The sequence below is a fragment of the Pantherophis guttatus genome, chromosome 2 (assembly GCF_059756535.1).
Source record: "Pantherophis guttatus breed Tessera chromosome 2, ASM5975653v1, whole genome shotgun sequence".
NCBI lineage: Eukaryota > Metazoa > Chordata > Lepidosauria > Squamata > Colubridae > Pantherophis > Pantherophis guttatus.
The window spans coordinates 35594143-35608520 of record NC_142064.1 but is presented as its reverse complement, the minus strand read 5'-3'; positions in this window follow the sequence as shown (position 1 = coordinate 35608520).

Below are 14378 nucleotides of genomic sequence, written 5' to 3'. Positions count from 1 at the left end.
ACACATATAATATGTATGTATAAATATTGCAAGGATGAGTGATCAGTAAAATATAAAGGCCCAAAACATAAGACAATAGATAACACATTTGGAAAGGAAAAAGAAAAGAATTGTGTGCTAATTGGGTCCTGAAAGTTTAGGGAGCAGTTTCCTGTGTAAAATAATGTTCCTAAAGAATTAGTACAACTCTTGAGATATATTAAGGTTCCTGTTAAACAACAGGAAGAAAATTAAATCATCAGAATTACTGGGACAACTATTAGCAAGTGGAACTGTAAGTAGAAGACACAAGCCGTTATATAAAGAACATTCTAGAGATACTCATGCTAGAATTTCAGGTTCCTCTAGATCTCTGGGGCCAGTTCATTCTGCAAAAGAAGTATTATTATACATCTCCTCCAAAATTGCAAAGAGCAGTTCATGAAAGTGAGCTACAGAAAAGGCTCTGCAATAAATGGGGAGGTAATATGGAATATTTGCTGATGCGAAAGGTTTCTTATTAATATGTAGCCAGTATCCATGACTAAATCAGCCCTACGGTACTCTAGAGATGTTTGTTAAACACCTGCTGTCACTTACAAGGTAGGCAAGCATAAATCACTTTCATGATTTCCACGAAGAAGAACATGAAGTGCGTGGCGTGTGCACTTCTGAACTGATAAGGAAGGTAAGTAGATTTCACCCCTGCCTAGGGGCCAATGATCTTGTGGGAGGGGAAATGTATCAAGGGGACTCAACTAATCATTGCCTTTAAATGATCTGATTTAAAGCAATATGGACAGTATTATTTGCAAGCAAACAGTCTCTGCAAATAGTCTCTGATAGTTTCTGGCCACCCTATGCCATCAGATAAAGTTGGTTTGTGCCAAATTCACTAATTAAACAAAGTCATATGTTAGGACTCAGGAAGGAGGCCTTTTCTATCACTATGCCTGCCATCTGGAACCGTATCCTCTCAGAGTTGCTGTGGCTGCTATATTGACTGTTTAAAAACTATTTAAAAATCTGGCTGCTATCTTGACTGCTTAGGAAGGTGTCTAAAAGGCTGACTTTTCCCCTAGGCCAGGGGTCAGCAATCTGCGGCTTTGGAGCTGCATGTGGCTCTTTCACCCCTCTGCTGCGGCTCCCTCTCACTCAAAATATGCGTCACAACCGCCAATGTAAGACACCCGCTGGCACACAATTTATTGAGCTTTTCAACCCCCGGTAGGCCAACCCTAGATAAATCCAAGAAAAGAAAAGTTTCAGAAGAAAACACAATGTTTAATTCAACTACATATGCTAGTTTTATGGCCGCTCAAGAAATAGTCAAGCACGGGAAGGGTTTTGTGGCTCCCGGTGTTTTCTTTTCTGTGGGAAATGGGTCCAAATGGCTCTTTGAGTGTTTAAGGTTGCAGACCCTTGCTCTAGGCCTTGGCATAGGTTGAACCTTTTAAAGGATTCTGAATGTTTGAATAGTTCCCCCACCCACCCACCCCTGTTTGGAACATTCATTAGGGAGTTTCTTTTTCACAATTTTTTATTCTGTTTAATATATGCCATACAGTGTCTTCATGGATTTAGGTAGCCCTATCAATATGACCAACAAACAAATTGGACAAATAAACAACTCACCCTTATTACTGAGGCAAGGTATGGCATAGCAAATTATTCTGGCATACTTTTCTACCAACTCAAAGACTGGAGGAATGCAGATAAATGTGGCCATCTGGAGTTGTACATACAGTAGCATAAGCCTCAGAGGAAGTGATGCAATCACAGAATATATTTTGGTTGGTTTCTATACTGGAGATCTTCTGACTCAGAACGAAATTGGCCTTGAAATGCATAAACAACTCAACTTATTCTAAGCTCTCTTTCTTTCAAAGAAAATTCAAGCACACATATTGACTTGATAGAGCTGGGCTAAACAAACTGCAGGGATCTTTCAAAAACTTTACGTACCTATGAAATGGCTACCCAATTTTTGCATGATGAAATGAATGTCAGTGTTAAAGATAAACATATCATTTCTGAGACTATGGTGATTATCAGTGTAATGCTGAGTTATACATATATGACCTGGGGCACTGAAAGCAATAAAATGTCAGAGAAATTAAGTTGATTGAATTAGAATTAGAATAACAGAGTTGGAAGGGACCTTGGAGGTCTTCTAATCCAACCCTCTGCTTAGGCAGGAAACTCTATACTAGTTGTCCAATCACTTCCTAAAAACGCCCAGTGTTGGAGCATTTACAACTTCTGGAGGCAAGTTGTTCCACTGATTAATTCCACTGATTAATCACCAATGCAGACAATATACCGTACTTTTCGGAGTATAAGACACCTCCTCCCAAAAGTGAGTGAAAATTGCGGTGTGTCTTATACACCAAATTTTGCTGAAGCCCCGCCCACCCGCCGCCCCCACTCTTCAGCCATTTTCGGTCTCTGCATGCCCCATTTTAGACCTGTTCCAGGCTGCGGGGATTGCCACAGCACATTGCCGTTGATCACCACCTCCGCATGGCCAGCTTGACATCATTCGTATGGTGGCCTGAGCCAGTGGTGGATTTCAAATTTTTTTTACTACTGGTTCTGTGGGTGTAGCTTGGTGGACGTGGCATGGCTTGGTGGGTGTGGCTTGGTGGGCATGGCAGGGGAAGGATACTATAAAATGTCCATTCCCTTCCCACTCCAGGGGAAGATTACTGCAAAATCCCCATTTTCTCCCCATCAGCTGGGACTTGGGAGGCAGAGAATAGATGGGAGCGGGGCCAGTCAGAATTTTTACTACCGGTTCTCCGAACTACTCAAAATTTCCATTACTGGTTCTCCAGAACTGGTGAGAACCTGTTGAAACCCACCTCTGGCCTGAGCGCTCTGCCAGCAAAAATGGGCTCCTGAGTTCCATTTTCAGCTGTGACAGATTTCTGCAATGAAAATGGAGTTTGGGAGGGCCGTAGGCTACGTTTTCGCTGGCAGAGGCATCCCGGGCCGGTCCTTTCCTGTTTCCAGGGTGGTTCCATGGGCCTGATCTAAGCACCCTGCTGACCAAATCTGGCCCCCGAGCCTTGAGTTTGACGCCCATGGCCTAATACATAATTCTGCCTTACCTTTGGCCTGAAAGCAGATATATGCACTGTTATTTACAAGAATTTTGTGAACTGATTTCTCTTTAATAGTCCATAATCTATCAAGCTGGACAAGATGCCTTTCCTAGTTTAAAAGTTATAATACTTTTTAATGATCCAAGCCACATTTTAATAAGCTTTTACTGTTTTAAGGTATATATTAAAAGCAGAAACACAATAGATGTTTCAACTGTCTCCAGAAAAAAATGCTACTTATCTCATTTTAGCTTTTCTATAATGTTCTCCTGTCTTCTCCTTTCACTCTTAAAATTATACTGTCAATTACTAACACCGCATAGATTGTAAAGGCTGCCAAATCTTGGGAATAACATGCATGACCTAATGTTATGTTCTGGAATTGTTTACTCCGGCTCAGTTCATTGTTGTGAATTTCAAAAGCAGGAAACATGACGTCTGATTATTGAGGAGTATCATATCCCCATGCAATGCCTAATGAGGTCCAAGCTATGCTCGACACCCTACCCTATCTCAGGAGTTAGCACTTTCAAAGTAGATCAGTTAATTATATCTATTCATTAAAGTCTCCATCCAGTGGTGGGATTCAATTTTTTTACTTCCGGTTCTGTGGGTGTGGCTTGGTGGGTGTGGCATGGCTTGGTGGATGTGGCTTGGTGGGCGTGGCAGGGGAAGGATACTGTAAAATGTCCATTCCCTTCTCACTCCAGGGAAAGATTACTGCAAAATCCCCATTTTCTCCCGATCAGCTGGGACTCGGGAGGCAGAGAATAGATGGGGGCGGGGCCAGTCAGAGGTGGTATTTACTGGTTCTCCGAATTACTCAAAATTTCCACTACCGGTTCTCCAGAACTGGTCAGAACCTGCTGAATACCACCTCTGCCTTCATCATAATTAAGGTTCCTTTTCAGAACCAGGTTCAATAACTTATGCTTAGCACTCCTATGTCTCTGTGGCTAGTCACTCCTGTCCTTGTGCTGAGGATTCAACTGAGTTTGTCTTTCATGTGCAGTTACATTGTCCATTTTATAACAGTCTCAGTTCAGCTTTCATCTGTTGTTGCAGATATTAGATTGGTCTGAGGAATTTTATGTTGACTTTCTTCTATCACGTTCTAACACAGTGTTTCTCAACCTTTGAAGCTTGAAGATGGGTGGACTTCAACTCCCAGAATCCCCCAGCCAACTCCCAGGGGATTCTGGGAGTTGAAGTCCACCCATCTTCAAGCTTCAAAGGTTGAGAAACACTGTTTTAACATATAAAATGTAACCAAGTTTTACACTTACACTGATAATTACTCTTACATTTTTATTTTAATTATTCTTCATGGTTGATTGTAACTTTAACATTTTATAGGATGATTTATGTTTCTATTGTCAATCTTCCTATACATTGAATATTTACTTCTCTTTTTAGATTCAGATACAAATTTGATTGAGGAATTTTAGCTATAATAATACAGGTAGTTCTTGCCTAACTACAGCTCATTTAATGACTGTTTGAAGATACAACAGCACTGAAAAAAATGACTTATGACTATTTTTCAGAGTTATGACTTTTGCAGCATCCCCATGATCATGTGATCAAAATTCAGATGCATGGCAACTGTTTCATACTTATGGCTATTGCAGTGACCTTCTGATGAGCAAAGTCAGTAGGAAAGCTAAGTTCGCTTAACAACTGTGTTACTAACTTAACAACCGCAGTGATTCACTTAACAACTGCGGTCCCAAAAAAAATTGGAAAATGGGGCAAAATTCATTTAACAAATTTCTCACTTAGCAGTATAAATTTTGGGCTCACCATGGTCATAAGTCGGGGACTACCTGTATCATTACTATATCATTTATTTTGTTTACTCATGTCATATTTGTACATTTAATCTCATTGTACTTTGTATTTTTTTTCCTTTTTGTACATTTGTACATTTGATCCCATTGTATATTGTACTTTTCCCCTTTTTACATTGGTCATACTGATAATAGTAAAATCGTCCCTTATCGTCCCTTATCGTACCTTACATGCATATTTGTACAGACTGTGTGTTCATATTTTTTTTTAAAAAAAAAAAACATGTATTGCACTAAAACATTCAAAAAATTCTTTTAAATTATTACTAAGTTTCAGTTTGTATATTGATTCAAATATTTTTGTTATCACTGTTCAAGGAACCAATAGAAAGGCAAGTCCTGTGTCAGTTCCCCAGTTCCCAAAATCCTTTGTCACTCCCAAAATGTTTACATTCCTAAAAACATACTGAGCAATATATGAGTAGAATTAATATTTTCCAGTAAATCTTTGCTGCAAAAAATTGAGATCCAGATAAACATGCTTCAAACCGGCAGACTCAGGGGATATAGCAAAATTCATTATTATAGGCATTCTATCACTTAATGTTATTATTCTTTTAATTAATAAACTGTAATCATGCTTACAAACAATATAGTGAATTCAGAACTTAATTACAAGTAACCAAATATTGACTGAGTTCCTGCATGATAATAAACTGGTCCAAAGTACAGTACATTTAACAGCAATTGATAAGCACGGTCCTTGGGAAGACTTTTCCTCTGTAAAAATAATATTATCAGAGGGAGGAAACCAAATGAAACTATCCATTATGAATTCTACTGATTATACCAGGTATAGATTTTCTTCAAGAAATAATCTATATATCCTATGCCTAAGAGGTTTTTGAAAAAAAATGTGTACACCCAATACTGGGGTGATAGGAGGGGTCAAATTATTATATTGCAATTGCACTTAACTTTGCTACTTGCTCCAGTGATAAGGTAGGCGTGGATAGAGCTCGCTGATTCAGAGTTCAAGATACCCTTTAAAGTTTGCCTTTGGCCCGAAGGTGTAATCTGATCGCTGATCCTAGCAGCCTGCTGGCATGATTACAGAGTTGGTATTCAGCAGGCTCTGACCAGTTTTGGAGAACGGGTAGTGGAAATTTTGAGTAGTTCGGAGATTCGGTAAATACCACCTCTGACTGGCCCATCTATTCCCCATCTATTCTCTGCTTTCCGAGTCCCAGCTGAAAGGGAGGGAATGGGGATTTTGCAGTAACCTTCTCCTGGAGTGGGGAGGGAATGGAGATTTTACAGTATCCTTCCCCTGCCACGCCCATCAAGCCATGCCCACAGAACCAGTAGTAAAAAAAATTGACTCCCACCTCTGCATGATTAAATAACAGAGTCCAAATGTATATATCATTGCCAGCATACCAGTAGTAGACAATTTGTAAGCAAAAATTATTTGCCATCACAAGCATAGATTCATGGGGAAGAGCCTTGATAGTACAGTGGTTTAGTGCACCCTGTTATTAACACAGCTGCCTGCAATTTCTGCTGGTTCGAATCTCTCCAAGGCTCAAGGTTGACTCAGCCTTCCATCCTTTCTAAGGTAGGTGAAATGAGGACCCAGTTTGTGGGGGCAATAAGCTGACTTTGTATAAAATATACAAAGAATGAAGGCTATTGCTTAATGCATTGTAAGCCGCCCTGAGTCTCCGGAGAAGGGCGGCATATAAATCAAATAAAAAAAAAAAAAGCAATTTAACAGTGTATTTTATTTTATTATTATTTATTTTATTTTATTTCCATGAAGAGGAAAGGAATGTTTATTCACAAATAAATCTGGTGGCGTCAGGACAAGGTATTTGATTACTGACTGCTAAAGAAACATAGAGTGTTGGGACTCTGTTGAATATTTATTTTGTTGCTAAGGCTGAGGTTTCTGGAACCTCAGTATGTGAACTGTATCAAAAATACCCTACACAAACTACATCATAGTTTTGAAAACAACAACATAGTAAACCCTATGTTTGTCCTTGATTTAGTGAAAATAGGTAGAACACAAAAATAACAGAATAACAGAGTTGGAAGGGAACTTGGAGGTCTAGTCCAACCCACTGCTCAGGCAGGAAAAGTTATACTCTTTCAGACTAGTACCATTTGATATTACTGCCAAAATTGCATGCTGTAAAACAAACAGAATATCCTTTAGTCCACAGTACAGTGGTGAAATGTAAAATTTGTTACTACCGGTTCTGTGGACGTGGCTTGGTGGGGGGGTAATGTGACTGGGTGGGCATGGCCAACTTTTTTTTTTTTTACTTTTAAAAGCATTTTTTTCTACAACCTTAAGAAAAAAAGCCTCTGATGATCGCACGGCTCAGGTGGGATCGGCAGAGTCTTTTCAAAGCATTTTTTAACCACCTCTTCTGGGAAAGAGGTTGCAGAAAAAAATGCTTTATAAGTCTCTCTGACGATCAGGCAACTCAGCTGGGATCGTCAGAGGCTTTTAAAGGCATTTTTTTTTCTACAACCTCTTCGGCTGAAGAGGTTGCAGAAAAAAATGCTTTTAAAAGCCTGTGACGATCTCAGCTGAGCTGCGCGATCATCAGAGCCTTTTTTTTTTTTAACTTTTAAAAGCATTTTTTCGGCAAAGAAGTTGTAGAAAAAATGCTTTAAAAAGTTTTTTAAAAAAGCCTCTGATGATCGCGCGGCTCAGCTGGCCATGTGGGGAGGGCAGGGATTTTTGCTACCGGTTCTTCGAACCACCCACCGCCATCACTACGGGATCGGGCAATCCAGTCCGAACTGGGAGCATTTCACCTCTGCCACAGTGTTTTTATTCATTTTATTTCCCTCAATAAACATGGAAACAGGATATGCCTTAATACTTGGATTATGAATTAGTGTTTCCACTGAAAAATGACTTTAAATGTCCAATATTCTCTTTCATAATGTAATCATCAGACTTAATATAATTCTGTTCATAGATAATGTTCATTATAACTGCATCTCTTTAGCTAGACTGTTCCTAATACTGGAAAATTCCTATGGATAATTTCCAGTTTAGGCAGCCTCTCTATCCATACAGCATCACAGCAAACTCACACAACATGGAGCTCAGCTAGCAAAAATATAGTTTGCTCTTTATTAAACATCAGTAAAAATCAAATGCAGAATAAAAGGGAACCAAAAGGGGTGGGGAGTGAGGTGGGCGGGGCTGAAGGACATGAACAAGAGGGAAAAATAGATGATCTATTTCTATATCAAAAAGGCTCTTTCCAGAGAGTGTAATCAACATGAGCGTGGCCTTTGGTTATTCCAGTTTTAATTCTAGCAAAATTGATACAGAAATTTGGACACCAAGCAACGTTTTCTTTATACAGCACCATTATAGGATCAATTTGGTGGAATAGAATGATCCTTCCAACTCTTAAAGTAGTTTAATTCAAAGAAGGTAAAGCAGGTGTGTGGAAAAGCAGAAGATGCGTTATCTCTCTAATTACCACTACTTGCAGCTTTCAGAATGTGTTCATTTGCTTAATTAAAACAGGAGTAGAAACATTTTTTGTACCCTGATCTGCAATTGTTGGAAACCCAGTGTAGTTTTCCCTCTTTTTAAGATAAGGAACACATGAATTGGTCTAAAGATAATTTAAAAACAAGAATGGGTTTATAGAATGTGTTCAACAATAAACCATCATTTAAAAACCGCAATGATTGAGTTTACATAACATGCTAAGACACAAACAAACTGTATTATGGCTTAATATACAATGTGATTCAGTGCTCTTGTGTCTTTTAATCTGTCTGCTATAACCCCCCCCCTTTTAAAGTATGTATTTGTATTAAAATTCCAAGTTTGTCTTCATGAAGACCAAAGGTGGGTTTCAGCAGGTTCTGACCAGTTCTGGAGAACCGGTAGCTGAAATTTTGAGGAGTTTGGAGAACCGGTGGTAAAAATTCTGACTGGCCCCACCCCCATCTATTCTCTGCCTCCCAAGTCCCAGCTGATTGGGAGGAAATGGGGATTTTGCAGTAACCTTCCCCCGGAGAGGGGTGGGAATGGAGATTTTGCAGTATCCTTCCCCTGCCATGCCCACCAAGCCACACCATGTCTACCAAGCCATGCTCACAGAACTGGTAGTAAAAAAATTTGAAACCCACCACTGATGAAGACCTCACAATTTCATTTCAGAAAAAGCCAATGCTTCCTCATGTTCCAACATGATGGGATTTAAATGGGAACCTGAGCTGTGCATGCCCAATGATGTATCAGAGAGGCTGCTGTCTTCTGATTTCTGTTTTCCCCTTCTTTGATTCCAGGATTGTATTTTTACTTGTTGTTTTTGCATACTTTTTCACAAAGCCGAGACTCACCACATTTTCTTTTCAGTACTAATATTAATGACCTTTATCTTCTTTTGTATTATTTCAACATCAAAATAAAATATGGGAAGAGAAAGTAGATGTTCATCTATTTTCTTACTTTCTCTCACTGTGCTAGCATATTTTTTTTGCCTTGACAGCTAGAATATTGTAACTATTTTTTATGGGCGTACAGCAGGGGTGAAATGCTCCCAGTTCGGACCGGATCACACGATCCGGTAGCGATGACAGCGGGTGGTTCGGAGAACTGGTAGCAAAAATCTCTGCCCACCCCCCATGCGCAGCTGAGCCGCGCGATCATCAGAGGCTTTTTTTTTTTTACTTTTAAAAGCATTTTTCTTCAGCCGAAAAAATGCTTTTAAAAGTAAAAAAAAAGCCTCTGATGATCGTGCGGCTCAGCTGGGATTGTCAGAGCTTTTTAAAAGCATTTTTTCTACAACCTCTTTGGCCAAAGAGGTTGCAGAAAAAATGCTTTTAAAAGGCTCTGGCGATCCCAGCTGAGCCACACGATCATCAGAGGCTTTTTTTTCTTTTAAAAGCAAAAAAAAAAAATGCTTTTAAAGGAAAACAAAAGCCTCTGACAATCAGGCAACTCAGCTGAGATCTTCAGAGCCTTTTAAAAGCATTTTTTCTACAACCTCTTCGGCTGAAGAAGTTGTAGAAAAAATGCTTTTAAAAGTAAAACAAAAAAAAGTTGGCCACGCCCACCCAGTCACATTACCCCCTCCCCACCAAGCCACGCCCTCAGAACAGGTAGTAATAAATTTGACATTTCACCACTGGCATACAGATACACCCATAATGATTCTATCAGCAAAACAGTATTTCACTTTCTTGGAAAACAGCATGAGTGTATCAGTTTATGTGACTTAGAATAAAATTTTGTATTACTGAACTAATAGCTAACACCTGGTGATTAATGAAAATTTGCTATTTGTCAAAATCATACTCAAATATCTCTTAGTTTCTCAATTTAGACCAATCTACCTACAAGATTGGAGTTATGAGGATATAGTAAGAGGAGACACACAACATCTTGAGATCAGAAAGGATAAGCTGAATAAAAGGTAGGTAGAAAGATACGATGGGCTAGGAAAAAGGCAAGAAAAAGGCACCCACCAAAAAATGTTCAGTGACAGCATTATAGTTAAACTTTCTGTTTTTGCCCATTGTATAATTTATGACAACTTTTTCTCAGAATGTAAACTGTAATGTAATAGATTCAATTGATATATCCTATTAAAAGGGCCATGATATAAATGCACTATTTATTAGTGCATAAATCAAGAAATCAAAATATATGTCTAGGCAACATTATACTCCTTTCAGATTTATTTTGGAATTTGCAGTTATTTTCCATGGAGATGTTCTGACTAAAGCCATCATTTGGAAAAGCTGAGTAACAGGAAGATGTTCTCACTTGTGAAAACAAATTTATTCAATTTTGTGACACTAAGGAGAAATCCCTTCTTCTGCAGAAAGCTGTATTATTATTATTCTTTTGCAGAACTGCCCTGACTGGCTGTGTATGATCAAGGAATGGCTGTCACCAGCACCTGAGAGGTCTATTTGAGAAGGCAACTGGCTAATTTCTATATAAAAACAAATTTTGCATTAAAAACAATTAATGCAATTAATGCAATCTGTTTTAGGAGGCTGCTCTATGCTCCACAGATTTCTTTCGCAGTTCTAATACTGTACAGGACAGTTATGAACAGTCTTAGATGTTTCAGTGCAGGTTCCCAAAGCTCCAAATGCTGCCAAATCAGGTGGACTGCAAATCCCCTATTCTCTAGCCCAGTGATGGCTAACCTTTTTGTCGTCGCGTTCCAAAAGCAGGAATCGCGGGGGGAATCGTGCACGGGCATGCCCACACCCATAATTCAATGTGCCCCGCCCCCACCACGCATGCACGTGTGACCCCACCTGCACTCCCCCCTCTTTTGGCACAGTGAGTCTGGTAGGCCTGTTTTTTGCTCTCCCCAGGCTCCAGAGGCTTTTTTGGAGCCTGGGGAGGGTGAAAACGGCCTTTCCCCACCCACGGAGGCTCTCCGGAGATCAGAAACAGTCTTTTCCCCGACTTCCGGTGGGCCCGGAAGGCCCGAAAATCAGGTGGCCAACGCACACATGTGCGCTGGAGCTGAACTAGGGCAATGCTCGCGTGCCCACAGATATGGCTCCACGTGCTACCTGTGGCATGCATGCCATAGGTTCGCCATCACAGCTCTAGCCAGTTTTATTGAGGAAGGCTGTCTTTATATAATGTAGATTATGTATGAATTAATTTATTACACTGTATTAGCCTTATTCGGAAAACATATATGATACCTCATACAGCAGGGATTTAGCCCATTGGATTCCCACTAATCTGTAATGTAACTTGGTTTTATGCTAGTGCAGTGTTTATATCTACTCAAATGTGGCTATTCAACAAACCATGAGTAAAAAAAGCCCATGGCTCAAGGCAATGAGTAAGCCCAGTTAGCAAGCACGAAAGATTGTCTATGCCTGTCCTTCAAATGTAAATGAGAACAAGCTATGAACTCACATGACTTCTAAATCTTTACATTATTTTGCATTACTTATTTCTTTATTCAATTTGTAAAGCCACCTATCTCAGCAAGTGACTGGGCAATGATCTTTAAAAAAATTACAAACTTAAATTTCCACCCTCAGTACAAAAATTAAAATGTACAACAGCCTAGCCCTAGGAGAATGTTACAATCCTTTGTCCTCCCTTGCTAGCATTTTCCCCGCAAGCAGCCTAATCTATATACCATTAAAACTTCATTTCTCTAACCTTTAACTGGGTGGAACAGGGCACGGTAGGGCAACAATTTACTGATTGTGTCCGAATATTGGGATCTATGACTCCCAAGGGTATGAAATTTGGGGAAGTTGTGCAGGGGTGAAATCTAAAATTTGTTACTACTGGCTCTGTGGGCGTGGCTTGGTGGGGGGATAATGTGACTGGGTGGGCGTGGCCAATTTTTTTTTTTACTTTTAAAAACATTTTTTACATGTAAAACCATGTAAAAAAATGCTTTCAAAAGGCTCTGACGATTCCAGCTGAGTTGCCTGATTGGCAGGCAAGTCAGCTGGGATCATCAGAGCTTGGATCGTCAGAGCCATTTAAAAGAAAAAAAAGTTTTTTTCTTTTAAATGGCTCTGGCGATCCAAGCTGAGTTGCCTGATTAGCAGGCAACTCAGCTGGGTTCGTCAGAGCTTGGATTGTCAGAGCCATTTAAAAAGGAAAAAGAGGCTTTGATGATTGCGCGGCTCAGCTGGGCATGGGGGCCGGGGGCAGGGATTTTTGCTACCGGTTCTCCGAACTGCCCGCCGCCATCGCTATCTACTCGCCCGAGCCAGTCCGAACCGGGAGCATTTCACTCCTGAAGTTGTGGCTGTTTTAGATTGCTACTGAGATTGGCCTGTTGCTGCAGCCTCAGGATTTTCAATGTTCCAATTTCTCAGCCATTCTTGCAATCCGTCACTCCTTCTCCAGTAGCCGCCATTTCTCTGCCTACTGGGAAGGGAAGTGGGAGGGAAGGGAAGTGGGAAGGACAGAACATGCCGCACATATTTCTTGGCCACACTGCCCACCTGTGTACCTTCCACAACCTTTTGGCACGTCTTACGTACTCCCATGCAACAGGGGGGCAGAGGTCGACCCCGAGGCCTCTCATATGTGGGGTGCCGCAGGGATTGGTCCTCTCGCCCCTTTTGTTCAACATTTATGTAAAGCCGCTGGGCGAGATCATCCGTGGTTTCAGGGTGAAGTACCATCAGTACGCTGACGACACCCAGTTGTACATCTCCACCCTGGACCACCCCAACGATGCCCTTGAAGTGATATCCCAGTGCCTGGAGGCCGTACGGATCTGGATGGGGAGGAACAGGCTCAGGCTCAACCCATCCAAGACTGAGTGGCTGTGGTTTCCGAAATCCCGATATAGTCAGCTGGTGCCATCGCTGACTATTGGGGGCGAATCATTGGCCCCCACGGAAAGGGCTCGCAACTTGGGCGTCCTCCTGGATTCACGGCTGTCTTCAGAAGAGCACTTGACGGCCATGACTGGGAGGATTTTTCATCAGGTCCGCCTGATCCACCAGTTGCGTCTCTTTCTAGATAGGGACTCCCTACACACAGTCACTCATGCCCTCGTCACCTCTCGTCTGGACTATTGTAACGCTCTCTACATGGGGCTCCCCTTGAGGTGCACTCGGAAGCTCCAACTGGCGCAGAGTGTGGCCGCGCGGGTGGTTATGGGAGCAATGTGGAGCTCCCATGTAACACCTCTCCTGCGCGAGCTGCACTGGCTCCCGGTGGTCTTCCGAGTGCGCTTCAAGGTTCTGGTTATCACCTTTAAAGCGCTCCATGGCTTAGGACCTGGTTATCTACGGGACCGCCTGCTACCACCAATAGCCTCCCATCGCCAGTACGCTCCCATAAAGAGGGGCTCCTCCGGGTGCCGTCAGCCAAACAATGTCGACTGGCGGCCCCCAGGGGGAGAGCCTTCTCTGTGGGGGCACCTACGATCTGGAACGAGCTCCCCCCGGAGATACGGAGGATCTTCCATCGCGCGCTTAAAACTTTTTTATTTCATCAAGCTGGCCTGGCCTAAATCTTCTTCCCTTTTAAATATAAATTTTAAATACAAATTTTAATCTGTTTTAAATTATGGGATATTTTAAATTCAGCCAAATTATTTAATTCGTTTTTAATCTATTTTAAATTTTTGTACTTCTGTGTTTTATCTTGTGGCTGTTCGCCGCCCTGAGTCCTTCGGGAGAAGGGCGGTATAGAAATTTAATAAAATAAATAAATAAATAAATAAATTTCCAATCCATGCCATCCCCCACATGCTTTTCCTGAAATGTGAGCATCTCTTGCACACCCTCAGAGACTCTCCCAAACTCACACTCCACATAACTTCCCTGATCCTCCCAGCACCTCTTGCACAGACCACATACCCTTCCCAATCCATGCCACTCCCCCACATGCCATCCCTGCCTTGCATGGTGTTTCTTGTGCACCTCCAAGCACCCCTGGCACCCTTCACGAACCACACCAGCCCTACTCACCTTTTCCAATCTGCATTTG